This window comes from Ursus maritimus, unplaced genomic scaffold (assembly GCF_017311325.1).
Source record: "Ursus maritimus isolate PB19 unplaced genomic scaffold, ASM1731132v1 scaffold_10, whole genome shotgun sequence".
Classification (NCBI taxonomy): Eukaryota; Metazoa; Chordata; class Mammalia; order Carnivora; family Ursidae; genus Ursus; species Ursus maritimus.
This window is the reverse complement of record NW_024423344.1, coordinates 44905915-44923634: the sequence shown is the minus strand read 5'-3', so window position 1 is coordinate 44923634 and position 17720 is coordinate 44905915.

Below are 17720 nucleotides of genomic sequence, written 5' to 3'. Positions count from 1 at the left end.
TCTGTTTACTTATCTACACAAATAGATACATATAGATAACAAAACAGAACAATAGAAATACCTAAAGAGTGTATGTATGTGTTTTTATATATATATACTTGTACATTTGTGTGCGTGTGTGTGTGTGTGTATGTATAGAGAGAGAGAGACAGAGAATTTCACTTTTATTTGGTACATTTTTTTATCATTGAAAATATATTCAAAGCACAGTATTAGAGAAACTATGATGTTTAAAAATAGAGAGCATCTGAAAAAATCTCATAGTTTTCTATGGAGAATTGATGAGGTAAAAACAAAAACAGAAACAAAGCAACTTTCCATTACCTGTAGCCACGGTGTAAGCGCTTCTCCTGGGGGACTTGAGGATGAGTGAGAGGTCACATGGTGCAGACGTTCGGAGGGTGGGCTCCTGATGCCTGGTGATTGGGTTCACTAGCTGTGTCTCATTAGCAGTGACATAAGTATTCTATGTCTTTTTAGACTCATTTATAATATATGGCTCATAATAATCTCCATCCCTTAGGGTGTTGTGAGGATGGAATGAGTTAATACGTATAAAATTCTCTGAAATGTTTGGCATGCAGTAAATGCTGAATATCTGGTTGTATTATTACTGTTATTATCCCATCTTAAGCCTGTAGAGAAGAGACTTTTTCCACACCTTCCTCACGTGCAGCAATCACCCCGCTTTACTTGAGGTTCAGTTCAGCAGTGAGTTGGCTTTTTGAGAAATGCAAACCAAGTGGGAGAGTGTAGAGGGGGCATGCCAATTAGTGGAATGGCAGCTGAAAAGCTTGGGCATGATTGTTGCCATGAGACTGGAGCCTAGGGCATGTGGGAGGGTTGGCGATAAGGTGAGAAAGGTAGGCTGGCATCAAACTGTGACCAGCGTAATTGTCATATGGAAAACATTTAAAAGTCACTGAACCCCAGCTCCAGGGACAATTTCTACAGTGTTCCCTGTGAAAATAACTGTCTTTCTTCCTGAACAGTCTCCTGATCAGATACTACAGATCTTATAACTTTTTCCCCTATTTTTAAGTGAAGAATGTGACAGACATGGTAGAATGTTGTGAGAATTAAGTGAAATTAAGTAGGAGAACTTTGTATAGTCCTGGCTTATAGGCATGTTGTATAAATTGTAGTTATGATTCTTCGCAACAGCATTACCATTATCACTTTTATCTAATTCACCAAAGGCAATCTAAAGAGTCAGAATTACAGATATTTATGTCAAGAGCAGAACAAGGAACAGGGCAAATAATTTTGCTCTTAAACTACAATAAATGTTAGATTTGTGTCATCATCTGATTGGCTCACCTAAAGTAGACAAAAATAATTTCAGTACCTTGTTACTGAATGTTGCATCATTTACAAACTTTTTCTCGATACGTTTTATTCATAAAAGATGGTAAGTGTGAAAAATATCCATGCGGTGACACCATAAGAAAGCTAAAAGGCACAGCATCCAAGTGAATAAGATATCACATCAGCATCCTAACCATTTCACAGCCTGAAGACAACTGCAGTGTAGTCAACACAAGGGCAAGGAGAGACTGCCAAGGAACCAGATGCTATTGCTGGAAAGAACATTTTCTCGGCTCAGCATCTGGGTCTTGTAAATGCGATCCAGAAAGAATTAGGGCAGGCAGAGCTTTGTAGGGGGGAACACAGTGTCCTTACCTGAATGCTGTGTGTATTATAAAAATTAATATTTGTAATGATTTTCTCTTTTATTAATCGCCAAACACAAAACCAGACTGGACTTCGTACTCAGTATTCCTCGTGAATCCATGCAGACATTTACCCAGTGTAAGGGTTGTAAGGATATATGTTTTTGTCTTTGGAGGAAAGTAAGGGTTATATACAGCCATGTTTTCAGTATAACTTCCTGTGGATGCAGAGATCATATGTGGAAAGCTCTGCTTTTTGCATGCCTGTATTTTAGAAAAGTGTAGGACTTGCAGGCTTTGGAATTCTAGTGCTTACTCCTAATGTAAAATAGTCTCTGTGGGGAAGAACACTTATGCACTGGAAAACACTGACTAAATCAGAGATTAAACGGACAAGGCAGAAGTTAATATTGACACCGGGTAGAATAATGTGCTTGTTTAACTGAAATGATCTCATCATCTTTATTTTTTAGAAGTGTATTTCTGTTTGTTTGGTCAAGGATAAAGTATATAAAAAGATAAAAGTATTTGTAAAACATACCCATGTTCTTCACATCTTTATATTTTGCTATGCAGAAATTGTTATCATATTCTACAGGAATACGTATTTGGACATCTAGGTGTCTGAGCTTGGTTATAATATCCTATCCTTCAAGGAATAATCTAAACTTATTTCTACAATAATAATTCAGTATTTGGTAATGAAAGCATAAGATATAATTTCCTAATAGCATGTATCTGGCATTTGATAATCTGAAATTCAGGAAGTTGTGTATTAAAATATGCAGTTTAATTCAATAAATCCTAATGGCTTGTTATCTTTAAGGTATTAAGAAATTGCTGGATCTGATTCAAAGATTTGGAATGGGCTTTTCACATCCAGAAATATACTATATTTGACATAATTACAAATATAAGGACAACAGCCAAATGCTAACATATAAAAAAATTTTGACGTTTTTAAACGCAAATGTAGATTTGCTTTATTCCATTTTAGAGATCTGCCAAATTCCTGTTACTTTTAGGTTATCTGATGAGCAATAGGATTCATTTGCTTATCTTTTTATTTATGTCCACTAGAACAATTTTCTTTCAGTTTGCCAGTGTCTTGATAATTTAAAAATAATAACATCACATTGTAATGGTAAAATAATAACATAAAAGTGAAACAGATAAAGTTACCTTATGCTGAACATCATATATATGTTACTTATAAAATCAAATATGTGCTGAGCTGTAGGACTCCTCCTCTTTTGTTTTAAGTGGTTCTTAATTTAGGGGGTTAGAGAAATCTTGTCAATGAGACCAGCTCCAATGATTAAATCTCCACTTAAACTATGTAATTTCTTGGTCAAGAGAAATACCACCAAATCAGCAAGGCAGTTTTGGAAATATGTGACATCAGTGATAAAATACATGTGGGAGTCTAGTGCAAATACAAAATTGTTAGAATTTAAAATGAATCCCAGCAAAATAATAATAATAATAATAATAATAATGTCAGTAGTGTTTTCCCTTCAGAATTATAGATTATATGTGTGTGTTTGTGTATTTGTGTGTGCCTGCATGGTAGATGAAAATGAGGTGAAATTGAAATAGATCTGAAAAAGAAGAAAGAAAACATTATTTCACATGTGGAACATTCCCTGAGTAGTTTGTTTTCTGTTAAATCAACAGTTCTACTTGCAAATTCTCTAGGGTTTTCAAAGTCACTGAAGAGAGCCCAAATTACATTACTTGAATCAACAGACTTGCGGCTACCCATATATTCACCTCCCTGCTTTTTATTGGATAGAAATTGCTCCAAGTTTTCCAGCTGCATAATCTCTGTACTTTGCATACAAACCAAATCTATTAGATGTATAATAAGGATAGGGGTCTGTAGCCATGTTTTTTGTTTTGCTTTTTTTTTTTTTTTTCTCGGCTGTGTCCAAAACAGTGTCCATGTTTTACTCTTGTAATTGCCCCGGCATCCAGCATTGTGTTTATCGGCATTTACAATGTCTGTTGGACGCAGGAATATGTGGGTGAATAGAAAAAAAAAATAGGATATGAGGAATTTAAATTTTTTTAGAGATGGAGAAGCCAATGAGAGAAAAGTTGGGGAATATATATACAGAGTGAACAACCTCACTTATTGGCAAGGATGCTGTAACGTTGGCAAAAGAATTAGCAGGATGCTAGCAATGAAAGATGGGTTTTTAGCTGCAGCTCTGCAGTAGAATGCTTGATAAATCATACAGCTTTTCCAGGCCTCTGTCTCCTCATGAGTTCTGGTGGGTCATGAATTGGAACTACAACTGCTGGTAGATTGGCAACTGTTTTCTGAAACTGTGTGTGATTCTAAGGCCACCTCTGTATGCAATGAAAAGTCCAGAGTGCTGTGGATGGTTGGTTAGTAATGTCTGTCATGGGCCTGTGGGAATGAGGGCATCCCTGAGGGTTTTCCATGTATTCCTTAACTATTGTTTTTTGGGGTTGAAATGCTTCCCTTCCCTCTTTAACCTCTTGCCAATACCTCTTTCTTACTAGTTTTACTTAAATCTTTTCAAGACAGAAATTCAGAAAACTGATCACTGGTTAAAGAACTGTGTTCCTTGTGCTGTGTTGTCTTTTCCTTATTGTTTGGTTATCATGGATAAGAAATACTATTTTAAGTCTCAGATATAAACAGCCTCATGTAAAGCAATTAAAAAACTTTAGTTATATAAAAATGATTTATTGTTTAACTATTTAATAAGGAATGCAAAATTATTTGAGATCACATAGGCTTCTTCGGTCACATAAAGCTCATTAGTTATTTGACAACATTAAGCAATGGGTAATTCTTTTTTTTTTTTTTAAAGATTTTATTTATTTATTCGACAGAGATAGAGACAGCCAGCGAGAGAGGGAACACAAGCAGGGGGAGTGGGAGAGGAAGAAGCAGGCTCATAGCAGAAGAGCCTGATGTGGGGCTCGATCCCAGATCACTGGGATCACGCCCTGAGCCGAAGGCAGACGCTTAACCGCTGTGCCACCCAGGCGCCCCGCAATGGGTAATTCTAATATAACACAGTTTTCATAGAGGACTAAACAGTTACATACAGGTTTTACTATAATTGATTATGTCCCAGGAAAGGTTATCCTAAGCTGCCATTTATTATTTCAAGACACTGATAATCAAGGTATCATGAAATGAAATTATGAAAATATTTTTAACTTTTAACAATTCAGTTCAAATTTATATGTTTGTTTGCCCATGCACTCGCTTAAAAAGCTGCCATTATAAACAGTTTATAGTGAATCTTGTTACAAAAATTCTTTTCTGAATAACAGACATAACAATGTATTGGATCTAATGCATTTTAATTTATCAGTTTAATCAACTTCGGTAGCATGTTGCCAATTTCTTTTCCTTTAAACAGAATATATGGCAATTGATCAGAAAGAATATGTTTTCTGTGTGACTTTGAAACTCCGCCGTTCCTGCTGCAGTTGTGTTGCTGCGATGGATGACTTTCACAACAGGAAATCAGGCCAATTTAAAGTCCAGGCACCAAGCAATTTGAGAACCACCAGCTTTATGCAGTAATATAATTATTCCCTCCGAGGCTCTTAATTGTATTCATCACACCATGATTTCTGCACAAATTAAGCATGCATTTACTGCTATATATAACTTGCTTTGCAGTTAACATTCTGGAAACAAATTTCAAGGAGATAGAATTTTGGACTTATTCATCCCCTGAAATCACAAGTTCTAAATGTTCTATATACCTTAAGGTCATATTTTCTACCTTGTAGCCTCTAAATAAATGAGATACCAAATTGAGGAAGAACGAATACATGGAGCTGGATTTCTGTATTCTTTTTTTTTTTTCTTCGTTACTCTAAAATTTTGCAGAACTCCAAATTATGCGTATTTCTTGCATGTGTGCTGTTTTCCTGTAAGGAATTCTTAGCTAAATCTACTACATGTAAAATCACTCAGAATCAAAAAAAAAAAAAAAGTTTGAATATGTGCTCAATATCAAATGTTAATTACTCTTGGAGTCGATTGCGCACATTTAGGACAAAAATAAAATAATCCAAAATGACCCGATGACTATGCATAGATAATCTTTCTGTGTTAAACCTAGATAGAGAATTTTATCTGATATACTCAGAAAATGAACTTATATTCATAAATGTTTCTAAAAAATAAACTGGAAAAATGAAGGTTCTTTTTTATTATTTCATTTAAAAAAACCTTAGTCGTAGAAGTAGTTTTAATTTCCTTAGGATTTGCTGCTTAATTATTTTATTGCATTACCTCTCCTTACCTGCTTTATTTTTATCCATGTTAGAAACATCACTTTCTAATATTTGATATAGTTTACTTATTTTCTCTGTGTTCCCCATGAGGGTAGGGATTTCTTCCCCTCCCCCCATTTGTATATATAAGTTTTGTTATTATATGTACTGCTCTACTGCTGTATTACTAGTGCTCCAAATAGTGTCTAACACCTTGTGGGTATTCAGGAGGTACCCTGTCTCATTAGATAGATCATAAACTCCTTGAAGGAAGGAGCTATAGGGAGGCAGCATTAACGCTCCGCATTTTCTCAGTCATTCATTCAGAAACCTTTGTGGAGCAGCAACCATGGGCCAGGCAGCAAACTAAAAGACCTATATGGTCTTCGTATTCATAAACTGCAGTGGTTCAGAATGTGGGCTTTTCAAATGGCTTTGCCCTATTTTAGTTGAATAACATAATTTATTTAAAGTCACTCCTACTCAGTTTGTTTATTTGTAAAAAGAGGCTAATGGCAACTGTTTTAAAAAAGTGTTGGGAATTAGATCTTTTGCTCAGTGTTGGTGGGAATGCAAAATAATGCAATCACTATGGAATACGCTATTTAAGTTGTTAAAAAAAAAAACCTAAAAATAGAGCTTGCATATGATCCAGTGATCCTGCTTCTGGGTATATATCCAAAAGAACTGAAATCAGGATTTCAAAGTTAATATTAGGATTCCCATGTTTATTATAGCAGTATTCATAGTAGACAAGATGTGAAATAATCTTAATATTCATTGATAGACGAATAGAAAGAAAATGTGGTATATACATACCAGAGATTGCTATTCAGCCTTTAAAAAAATGAAATTCTGCAATATGCAGTGACATAGATGGACCTGGAGGACAGTAAGCTCAATGAAGTAAGCCAAGCAGAGCAAGACAGATAATGCACGATTCCACTTATATGAGGTATCCAAAATAGTCCAATTCATAAAATCAAAGACTAGGATGATAGTTAACAGGGCTGACGGAGGAGGGGGAAATAGGGCGTTACTAATCAACAGGTGCACAAAGCTTAAGTAAGATGAGTAAGCTCTAGAGATCCGAGGTACAGCATTGTATCTGTAGTCAAATATAATGTATTGTCCCCTTAGAATTTTTAAGAAGTTAGAGCTCAGGTTAAGTGTTCTAACCACAATAAAAAGTGTAATTCCTATTTCCATATTGACTTTTATATTTATCTGAATTGATTATTTTAGAAGCAAATATAATGTTAGAACTTAATGCAATACTGAGTATGTATTGCTGTGAACATAGGTCTGGCAGAAAGTAAGCGCTTAGTAGATGCAGCTTACTTCAGAAGGATTTTTGTCTTCTGTGTTTTTTACCTAGTATCTTAAACATACTAGATGGGTAATAGATATTTTTGAAAGGTTGATTGGTTTCTTTCCAGAGCCCATCAACCAGTCAATTATCTTAGATCACGGGGCTCTGGAAAAGGAAGGGCATGTTCTAATTTTAATAATAGATCCCAGGGCCGCTATGAGAAATTGTCTTCGTCAGAGTGGGGGTGTGAGCCATAGAGACATGAGAGGACCTGGGGGAAGGGGGCTCTCAATGGGGTAGGGAAGTTGAGGATTCTTGTCAGGGCAAGCAACTACAAATCTGTGAAGGATGTTTAAGGATTTGGCGAGATAGAAAAATACCTCTGGATATTTTCTAGGAGGTTAAAGAATTAGATTACAGGAAACTTGGTGACCCAAAACCCCAAATTTAAGCCTTCTTATTAATGCAGGTGTGAAACAGTAGAAAAGCGTATGAGGGCAGCTGTAACATGAACGTAAAACAAAACAAAAAACAAAACAAGTGGGCAAGAGAAATACTCAAAAGAACTGGAGAATTGAATGGTAGGGCTTGCTCTTAGGAGGCAGATGAAGTACAAAAAGTAATCACATATAAAATACCAATATCTGAGTGAATAATTATGCCATTTACTAAGGAAAGGGGTATAGGATGAGAAATAAGTATCCTTTGGACATATTTCAACCACATATTTTAGGCAGCATTATTATGCCACATAATTATTGGATAATATATTAATTCCCCCTTCCTGTTTCTTTCTTTTCTTTTTCTTTTTCTTTTAGAGGAGGAGAGTGTGGAGTGCGGGGGACAGGGGCAGAGAGAGAATTGAGGGGCTCAATCTCACAAGCCTGAGGTCATGACCTGAGCTGAAATCAAGGGTCGGATACTTAATCACTGAGCCAACCAGGCACCCCACCCTCTCCCTATTTCTTACCTAATTTTAAGCTTTCTTCTGCTTGTAAATTTAGTATGCTCATGATTGATGGATTCAAAATCTAAGGCTAAAAACTATTAGGTATTTTCTCTCTTGTTATCTTTTAAAAAACAATCTGTAAATTTAATTAATATTTTTGTTAATGTAGGGAAACACCTGTGCTGGTGGAAGGATTAGGAAGTCCAAATTATAAAAGTAACATAAAAACAAGTGGTGCAAAGTAAACCTTCTCATCTATGGCATGCCATTTTTACCTTAATGTTTGAAAGTTGATGATTAGAATAATTGATTCTCTGCATATGCACTTAATTGCAATATTTGCTATCATATTATTGAGCTGAATATTAGATTGGCATTTTGTAAAATCTTTCATTTGCAGATTGTAAGCTTTTAAATGCTGTGCTCCCATCTGTCAACTTCAAGTCTATCCAGTCTATATCCTTTTTAAGTGGTGTTAACACAACTTCATTACATAGTGATATATACTATACAAATGTTAATTATGTGTTTGACCTTGTTAATGACATGGCAATGTTACAATTTTGATTTGCTTTTAAAAACTATAGATAAGACAAATTACGTAAAAGGATATAGGAAAGAATCATTAATGTAATTAGATCCAAACCCATTTAAACACATAAGCATAAAATGTCCCTAACATGTTATTAATTTATTCAATCTATTTTTAGGAGAAAGCAATAACATTCATGATACATTGTTAATTTTTTTTTCATATACTATCGTTCTTATGTGCTAATTAAGAGAAAAACTAATATAATAACATGACATTATTTCAAGGTACATCAAAAACAATGTTATGTGTTTTACTAAGTAAAATTCATTCTTCATATGCAGTCCCTTTTTGTGAGAAAGGATAGTAAGCACAATACTTTGAAATTGATTATTATCAGAGTTGTGTCTATTAATATTAAAATATAACAGCCAATAAATTCTGCACACTTCTAGATTTATGCTATTCACATGTCTTGTCATATAATAATTGACATAATGATAATGTAAGAAGAGTCAGAGAGAGAGAAAGAAAGAACCAGAAACTGCAAGGTAGCAATTTTCCCGGTAAAAAAAGAAATCAACTGGAATAGATTCACTGGTATTTTATGTGCCACCTCCTTTTAATAAGATCACATTTTCAGAAAATCCAATCTGCATAGATTGGTAAAACACAGGGCTATTAAAGTCACTAAGCTGCAGCCTTCCTGAATGACCAACACAGTTCAAGAGCAAACAAACAAAAAAGCCTAGGAATCAGTTGTCTGCAGCAGGAGAAACAATCATTACAAAGCAAAAAAAAAAAAGCATTCTATAGAAGTATCAAGAGAGCAGAAATTACTGGCAGAGCATAAACTACATACAAGGAACATTTATTGTCATGAATATTCATGTCACTTGTATTCCATATGCAAGAGTGCCTTGAGGCTTGTGGCATTGTAACCAGCAAGGTGAGTCCTGAGAAGAAAACCTCGAACAAAAACTAAATGCGCACTGAGGAAAGAGAAGAGTTGTGGAAGAAAGGAGGATATATTTTTGACAAGTGACACAGATCAGCGTGTAGTGTCCTCTAATAATGGGACTTGTGATGGACCATTCATTGTGCCTTGCATATGCCCAGTTCAATGCAGAAGGCGCTCATGCTGGGGGAGACAAGTGGAGCCCCAGGTGAGCTGGTACGAGCTCTCTTACTACTCCACTCCGTGCCAGAACTTACGCTAGAAACATATTTGTAGTAAATTTTAAAACAATTCACAACACCTCCTTCTGGGGGATAACTTGCTTTGAATACTGCTATGTATATTTCAGTAGACAGGCAGTGAAAGTTTAAATTAAAGAAACAGATAAAATGATTCTGAAGAATAGCTATTATATAAACAAGCAATATTTGACTCTAAATTTTCTTTATTCTGTGACAATTTGTTAATTGGGAAACTGAGCTATTTTTCTTTATTATGCAGAAAAATACCCTAGTTTTTTTATTTTTTATGATTTTTATATTTTTGTGATGCTTGTACTTTAAATAATAGCTACTTTAATTCTAAGTTGAATTCGTTTATAAAATTACTGTGTGCTCTTCGGTTGTTTATGAGAAGGGTGAAAGTTAAATTTTGTGATTTTGCGACTGTGCTGTAAATGTGCATAAACCATTTTTTTCCAACTGTTTGTTATACAACTTTAGGAATAATATCGATATATCTTAGAACTTTTACAGTCTGTATAGACAGGTTTCAATTAATTATAGAATAAAGACATGAATCACGAACTTAAAGATGATTCATTCAAGAAAGAGAAACTTTTCATGTTAGGAGCCAGCCCTGTATTAGGAGCTGAGAAGAGAATCATAGATAAAATGCTGACCCTGCCTTTGGGAATCTCAAATCAGCTTAATAGCTAAACACAACACAACGTATTTCTGGCCTTCACTAAGTTGGATGAAACACACATCTTACAAAATTGGTGAAAACTTTTATTCATGGCAGAGAGAGAGTTTCTGTGTATATACAGGATAGAAGGGTTAAACCTTTTAAAAGAAAACAGTAAGCTCATAAAGATGATGCATTACAAAAACACTTGAATGGGAGATATAGAAATCACATTAGAGGCATAGCAGTGCAGATGTGGGAGTTGAAGTACAAAAAAATACCATTAATTAAAAAAGAATAAAGATATATGATATAACGTTATACGCGGCTCTTACTCTGAATTTTAGATTTTGTACTTCAGAAGATGATAATATTAAGGATAATATTAAAAAAACCAGGTGTGTGCATACAATCCTCTACCTTTTACAAGAACCTTGAATCTCTGCATTGACAAGGATGTCAAAGAATTGAAAATTATGGAGTGCTAGTGCGGGAAAATGAATCTTAGAAGCCTATCATAAAAATGTGCCCCACTTATGAGGGACTGAGAGTATAACCTTAGGACAGCACTCCAAGCTTTTCTTCCTGTATGATGTTCAAGTTATTTACTGGGTCATGAACTAGAGAATATTCTGCAGATTAAGTAGGGTTTTCTGAGTCTTCAATAATATAATAATGTATCTTGTCCTCTGGACTCGTGGTATGAAGAAAAGTTACAAACATGTTTAGTATTGGAATTAGAAAAAATGGAGGAGAGAAAGAAAAGTGAACAATGAAGAGAAAACAAAGGGACAGATGACGGAATATAAAACAAAACAAAACAAAAAGCCCAAAATAGAGGACTGGAGATTGAGTCAAAATGCTCATGATGGCTTGATTTTGAGTAAGCTTCCTATAGGATCCTGATTTAGGATAGTGAACACACAAATGTGGATTTTAAGATGAAAAGAGATTTGTACCATGCACAGTCTCAGTAGTGGACACCACTGGTTCACTGAAACCTCAGTTTGCAAAGAAATCACAGTAAACAATAACTACATGTATGCTTCCCATATATACTCCCTATACATATTTACTATATATTTTACATAATGAAGGTATTTCCAATTGTGCTATTAATTTTTGCTACCAGGTAGGTGTAAAATAACGGTAAGAACATAAATCTTAGAAAATTTGTGTTCTGGAGCTAGATGCCATGTAATCTGATACTATGTGATACTTCTAAAATGACTTAACCTCACCAGGTTTTTTCCCTCAACAGTCTATTGGACATTAAATAACATCCTTATTTACCCTTATAAGCTTTCCCTGAAATTTCTTCATAAGCTGGGAATCAGGATGCTCCCAGAGTTGTATATAAAAGTGGTCTGTTGATAGTATTGATTGGCATTGGTGTATATGTAACTGGTCCAAGTAGAGTAAATTATTGGTTAATAGTAGATTTTTGTGTGTGTGTGCATAAAAAGTAAGCAGGATCAAGCACTATACATTTTTTTTTCTTTCTTTTTCCTTCTCAATAACTTCCCACAACTGGCAGAAATATATGTGGGAGAGGGGCGCCTGGGTAGCGCAGTCATTGAGCGTCTGCCTGCGGCTCAGGGCGTGATCCCGGCGTTCCGGGATCAAGTCCCACATCGGGCTCCTCGGCTGGGAGCCTGCTTCTTCCTCTCCCTCTCCCCTGCTATGTTCCCTCTCTCGTTGGCTGTCTCTCTGTCATATAAATAAACAAAATCTTAAAAAAAAAAAAAAAGAAATATATGTGGGGGAAAATCACCCTTTTATGATCTCTAGTGCTTTGCCTTCTTAAAATAATTCATTTTTGGGTGCCTGGGTGGCTCAGTTGGTTAGGCTTCTGCCTTTGGCCCAGGTCATGATCCTAGGGTCCTGGGATCAAGGCCCACATCAGGCTTTCTGCTTAGCGGGGAGCCTGCTTCTCTCTCTCCCTCTGCCCCCCACTCGTGCTTGCTCTCTCTCTAGCGCTCTCTCTTTCAAATAAACAAAATCTTATGAAAATGATTATTTTAAAGAGTATTTACAAAATAACACAAAATTAACAGTGAGTCCAGAAATTTTTTAAGTTATTCTTCATAATATAATCACTGGTGGAAGTTTGGTTCAGGTTACCGTCGTACAAAATATCTAACTTTATTTAATGCTCCCAGAAAAATATTTTTAATGGTTGAGCTTGTTCATGTCACTGAGTGGTAGAAATCATGATGAATCAGATCCTTGTCTTTTGTTATACCTAAAAGAGAAAACACCTAGAAAGAAGTTGCTAAAGAAAAAAAAAAAAAAGTCAAATTTCTTTAACAGCATAAAAGGAGAAAGATCTTAACAGAAATTAAAGGATTTCTCAAAGTGTTATTGATGACCTTAAGAGGAAGATTCTCTGTTGTTTTTGCTACTTAAATTTAAAAGAGATAACGCATTAGAAGGATGTACTACTCAGAGATTGGGAACTTTTTTTAGCAAGCAAAAAATTTGAGAGAAAGGGACATTTTCTAGAAGAATGAATTGACCTAAAATTTTTTTTTTCTAGAGTCATTAGGAAATTCGTACTAAGGGTCCTAAAGAAATTCAAAAGTTTTACCCTAGGATGTTAAGAAAACAATTTAGAACTTCACGGGAAAATAAACAACTACATATACTGAGTTTATATTTATAATAGGGAGATTTGACTATAACACATATATCCATTACCATTTTGTTTTCAAAGAATATTTAACGTTAGAGAAAAACATTTCTAATTCTGTATCATTCATAGAGGCAAACTGTTAAACTATTTGTAATATAAAAAACATTTCTATATATGATACGAAAGATTGGAAAGATATGCACCAATATAATAACAGGGTTCTGTTTAAATGGTAGCACTGTGTGTTATGGATAATTTAAATTTTCTTATTTGTACTTTTTCACATTTTTAAGATTCCCTATATTTTACAAATCCAGCATTTCTTTAATCAAGTGCTTGTTAAATGCCTCGCGATGTGCTGGGAATTTCAGTTAAAATGGTGAGAGGGAGCTAATTATATTTGGGATGGAAATGTACTACTTTTAATTATTATATTAGCAATTACCTTTAGATATAACTAAAATCTGTTTTGTATTTCAAAGGTGTATGGGTGTGTTGCTATTAGGTTTTCTGCAATAATTGACCTGAATTCAATTAATTGTGACAGAGTCCAGTGCTTTTTTAAAGAATGATTGATGTAGAGTATAAGAAATGACCTCCCATTTGCAGAAGTGGTATTGTTATGAAATAACTGAAAACAATCCCTAAAATGCACAGAAATTTGGTATTACAGAAAACAGCACAAGCGAAATAAATGTTTGAGGGGTTTTTGTTTTGTTTTGTTGTTTGTTTAGTTATAAAGCTAAGGCTTTGGGAGAGGCTGAGTGTTAGCAATTTTAAAAACTCCTTTTTCCTTATTTTGATAAGTTAAATTTTCTATTTTTATTATCATAAAAGATGGGTCCTTCTAAATAAGCCTTCTTTTGTGAAATGCAGTTTAGTTCTGCACAATAATCTGAACCCAGCAAAACACACATGTAAAAGCACCTTTATGCATTTCCCCTACTTGCCTCATTAGACTCAGCATTCAAAAGAGATCAATGACTTGGCTGAATTAACAAAATATGCTTTTTCCCTTTTGCTGATGTGCTAAGACAGAAAATATTGCTTTCTTTTTTTTCCCATTCCTCTAAAGCATTTCAACTTTCATTTCTGTAAGTGTTATCACATTCGACGACTTCAACACACTCTCCATTTCACTAGCAATCTGTTAGTGATCTGCCCCTTTCATCTCTCCACAGATTTGTCCTAATGAAATCATTATGGCTGAACTGTTGTTTTTCATCCGCCTTTACTCCATCTCTATACGGTAATAATGATCTCATTTTATTTTCAGAAATACTGACACACAGCCATAGTTTTAAGTCATTATTTTTATGTTTCTTAAAAGAAAAGTAATTGATTCTCTAAATATTTTGTTTTGTGTGTTTACCGAAGGTGAATACAAGACGGTAAAGCGGCATTTATTCTGAAGGGTGGTAGGATGGAGGAGTTGGTAGATGCCTGTGGATTCAGAATGATCTGGGTTCAAATCTTCTGTCTACTACTTAGAACTATGGGATCTTAACCATGTAGCTTATTTCTTTAAACTTCTGCTATTTCGAGGTTTGCTGTAAGTATTGAATGAAAAACAAAGTGTATGTAGAATAATTAGCTGAGTCTCCAGTATGTAGATGCCAAGCCAGACGCTTTATGGGAATAGAGCCTGCTCTTATGACTCAAGGTCATTATTATGGAGGCATGCATCTAAGCCATGCTCCAGTAATTGTTATAGGTGCATGCCTGCATTCTTCCTCATCTTTGTCTGTCAGTATCAACTGAACTCTTTTTCATATCTTTACCCACCACTGATCTTTAGTGAACTTAAAAACACATAATCACATTTACATAAAGGATATTTTAAAGAAGTATGAATAGTATGTTGAAGATGAGCTGAAGGATCTGGCTTAAGGATGGAGACATCAAGATGCTTATAAACTCTTTTCATGTGAATGTAATTTTTTTTCTCTCCATAATCTCCCCAAATTTTCTGTTGCCCTTTTATAATCTCTTCCCCGCCCCCTCCCCATCGCCACCTTGCCCCACTCCTGTTCCCCAGACATTCACTGATGGGCTTTCTGTCAAAATTGATCAGTTCGCATTTTCTAGAATTTTATATAAATGGAATCATAGTATCTACCATTTGTCTGACTTATTTTTCATGATTATTTTGAAATTCATCCTTGTATGATGGCATATAAGTAGTTCATTTTATGGTGAAATAATATTCTTCTGTGGGATATAACATCTTTTGTTTATTCATTTCCCTGTCGATGTAGATTTGGATTGCTTCCAGTTTTTGGTCATTGCATTTTGATCAGCTGCTATGAAGATTTGCATACCAGTCTTTATATGTGAACATTTGTTTTCATTCTCTTGAATAAAAAATAAAAATAAAAAAGGAATGGAATGGTGGGAATGGACTGGCCAGATTCTATGGTAATTTTTAATAAACTATCAAATTGTTTCTGTAGTGATTATACCATTTTACATTCCCACCAGTGTATACAAGTATTTTGTTTGGAATTGGCAATATTGCTTTCTTAAATGTTTATAGAATTTACCAGTGAAGCCTTCTCATCATGGAGTTTTCTTTGTGGAAAGGATTTTAGCTATATAGCAAATTTTTTAATAGTCAAAGGACTTGTCATGTAATATAATTATTCTTGAATGAGCTTTGGTAGTGTTTGTGTTTCGAGGATTTGTCCTTTTCATGTGAGTTTATAGTTGTTGATGATTATTTTCTTACTATACTTTTAACACCAGGGTCACCTCTCTTGCATATATTGATAATTTGTGGCTCTCTCTCTCTCTCTCTCTCTTTTGAAGATCATTCTGACAGAGGTTTATGAATTTGTCTTCTACAATATGCAGGTTTGATTTCATTGATGTTTTCCTCCTGGTTTTCTGTTTTCTATTTCATGGGTTTTCATTCTAAGCTTTGTTTTTCCTTTTGTCAGCTTATTTTAGATTTACTTTATTCTTCTTTTTCTTGTTTCTTAAGGCAGAAACTGAGCTGATTGAATTGAGAGATTTCCTTTTCTCACATAAACACTCAGTGCTATAAATTCGCCCCTCGGTACTACTTCAGTAGCATCATTCCACAATTTTGATACATTTTTTTTCATTTTTATTCCAATCAGAATACTCTTTGATTTCTTTTTCTGTTTCTTCTTTTGCCAGTGTGTTATTTATAAGTGGGTTTTATTTCTTTGTGTTTAGTTTGCACATAATGAGGGATTTTCAAGGTATTTTCTCCACGGCCACCCACTGGATCTCATTTATGTGGTTTACAGTGAGAAACCTGCTGTCACCCTTACGTTTGTTACTCTTGATGTAATACGCATTTTTGTTCTCTGGTTGCTTTTAGTAACTTTTTTTTTTTTTTCAGGGGTTTGGAGCAATTTTATTATGTACATTTTTTTTTCATGTTTTTTGTGCTTGGGGTTTGTTGAGCTTCTTGGATCTATGCATTTATTTTTTTTCTGAAATCAGAAAATCTAAATGTTATTTTTAAAAATACTTTTCTGTTCCCTGTCTCTGCTCTGTTTGTTATTCCAGTTATTTGCACAGTAGACTGCTTTTAAAGTTCTTCCACAACTCACTGATGCTCTTTTTGTTATCTTTAATTTTTTTTTCTCTCTGTTTCAGCTTGGATAATTTGTATTGCTGCGTCTTCAAGTTTGCTACACTTTATTTTGCTATGTCGAATCTGCCATCAGTCTTATCCAGTGTACTTTTCAATGCAAACATTTTGGTTTTCATCTCTGGAAGTATGATTTGTGTCTTTTAAAACTTTCCATCTTAAGTTTTGAACATATGGAGTTCATAATGTCTGTTTTATGCCCTTATTTATTAAATCTGTTATCTGTGTCAGTTCTGAGTTGGTTATGATTCATTGGTCTCCTCCTTATGGCTTGTGTTTCTCTACTTCTTTTTGTTTCTGGTTATATTTGGTTGGAATCTATGCACTGTAAACTTCATCTTGTTAGGTGGTGGATATTTTCATATGCTGAATATTTTTGTTTCAGTCAATGTTCTTTAGCATTGTTCTTGGTCATAATTAAGTTACCTGGAAACAGGTTGATCATTTTGTGTTCTGCTTTTAAGATTTGTTAGGAATGGGACAAGAACAGTGTTTAGTCTAAGGATAAGTGTTTCTCACTACTGAGACAGAATGATGTGGAGTACTGTCAGTGCTTTGTGAATCAAGTTTCCGGATCACCTAGTGAGAAAAACACAGGATTCCGAGCCTTGTGTGACTGCTGTGAACTGTTTCCTCTAATCTTTTCAGTTGATTATTTCCTTGGCCTTAGGCAGTTTAGTTACACGCAGGGACTGGATAGTATTCACTTGAATACTCAGGGGGAATGCTTTGCATCCACATTTCTATCTTTGGGCCATGCTCTCCTCTCCGATTCTCTGTCCTGCACACTCTGGCTCCCTTGATCTCCTAAAATCTCAATTTAAGACAGTCCCGTGGCTCCATTTGGGTTCCCCT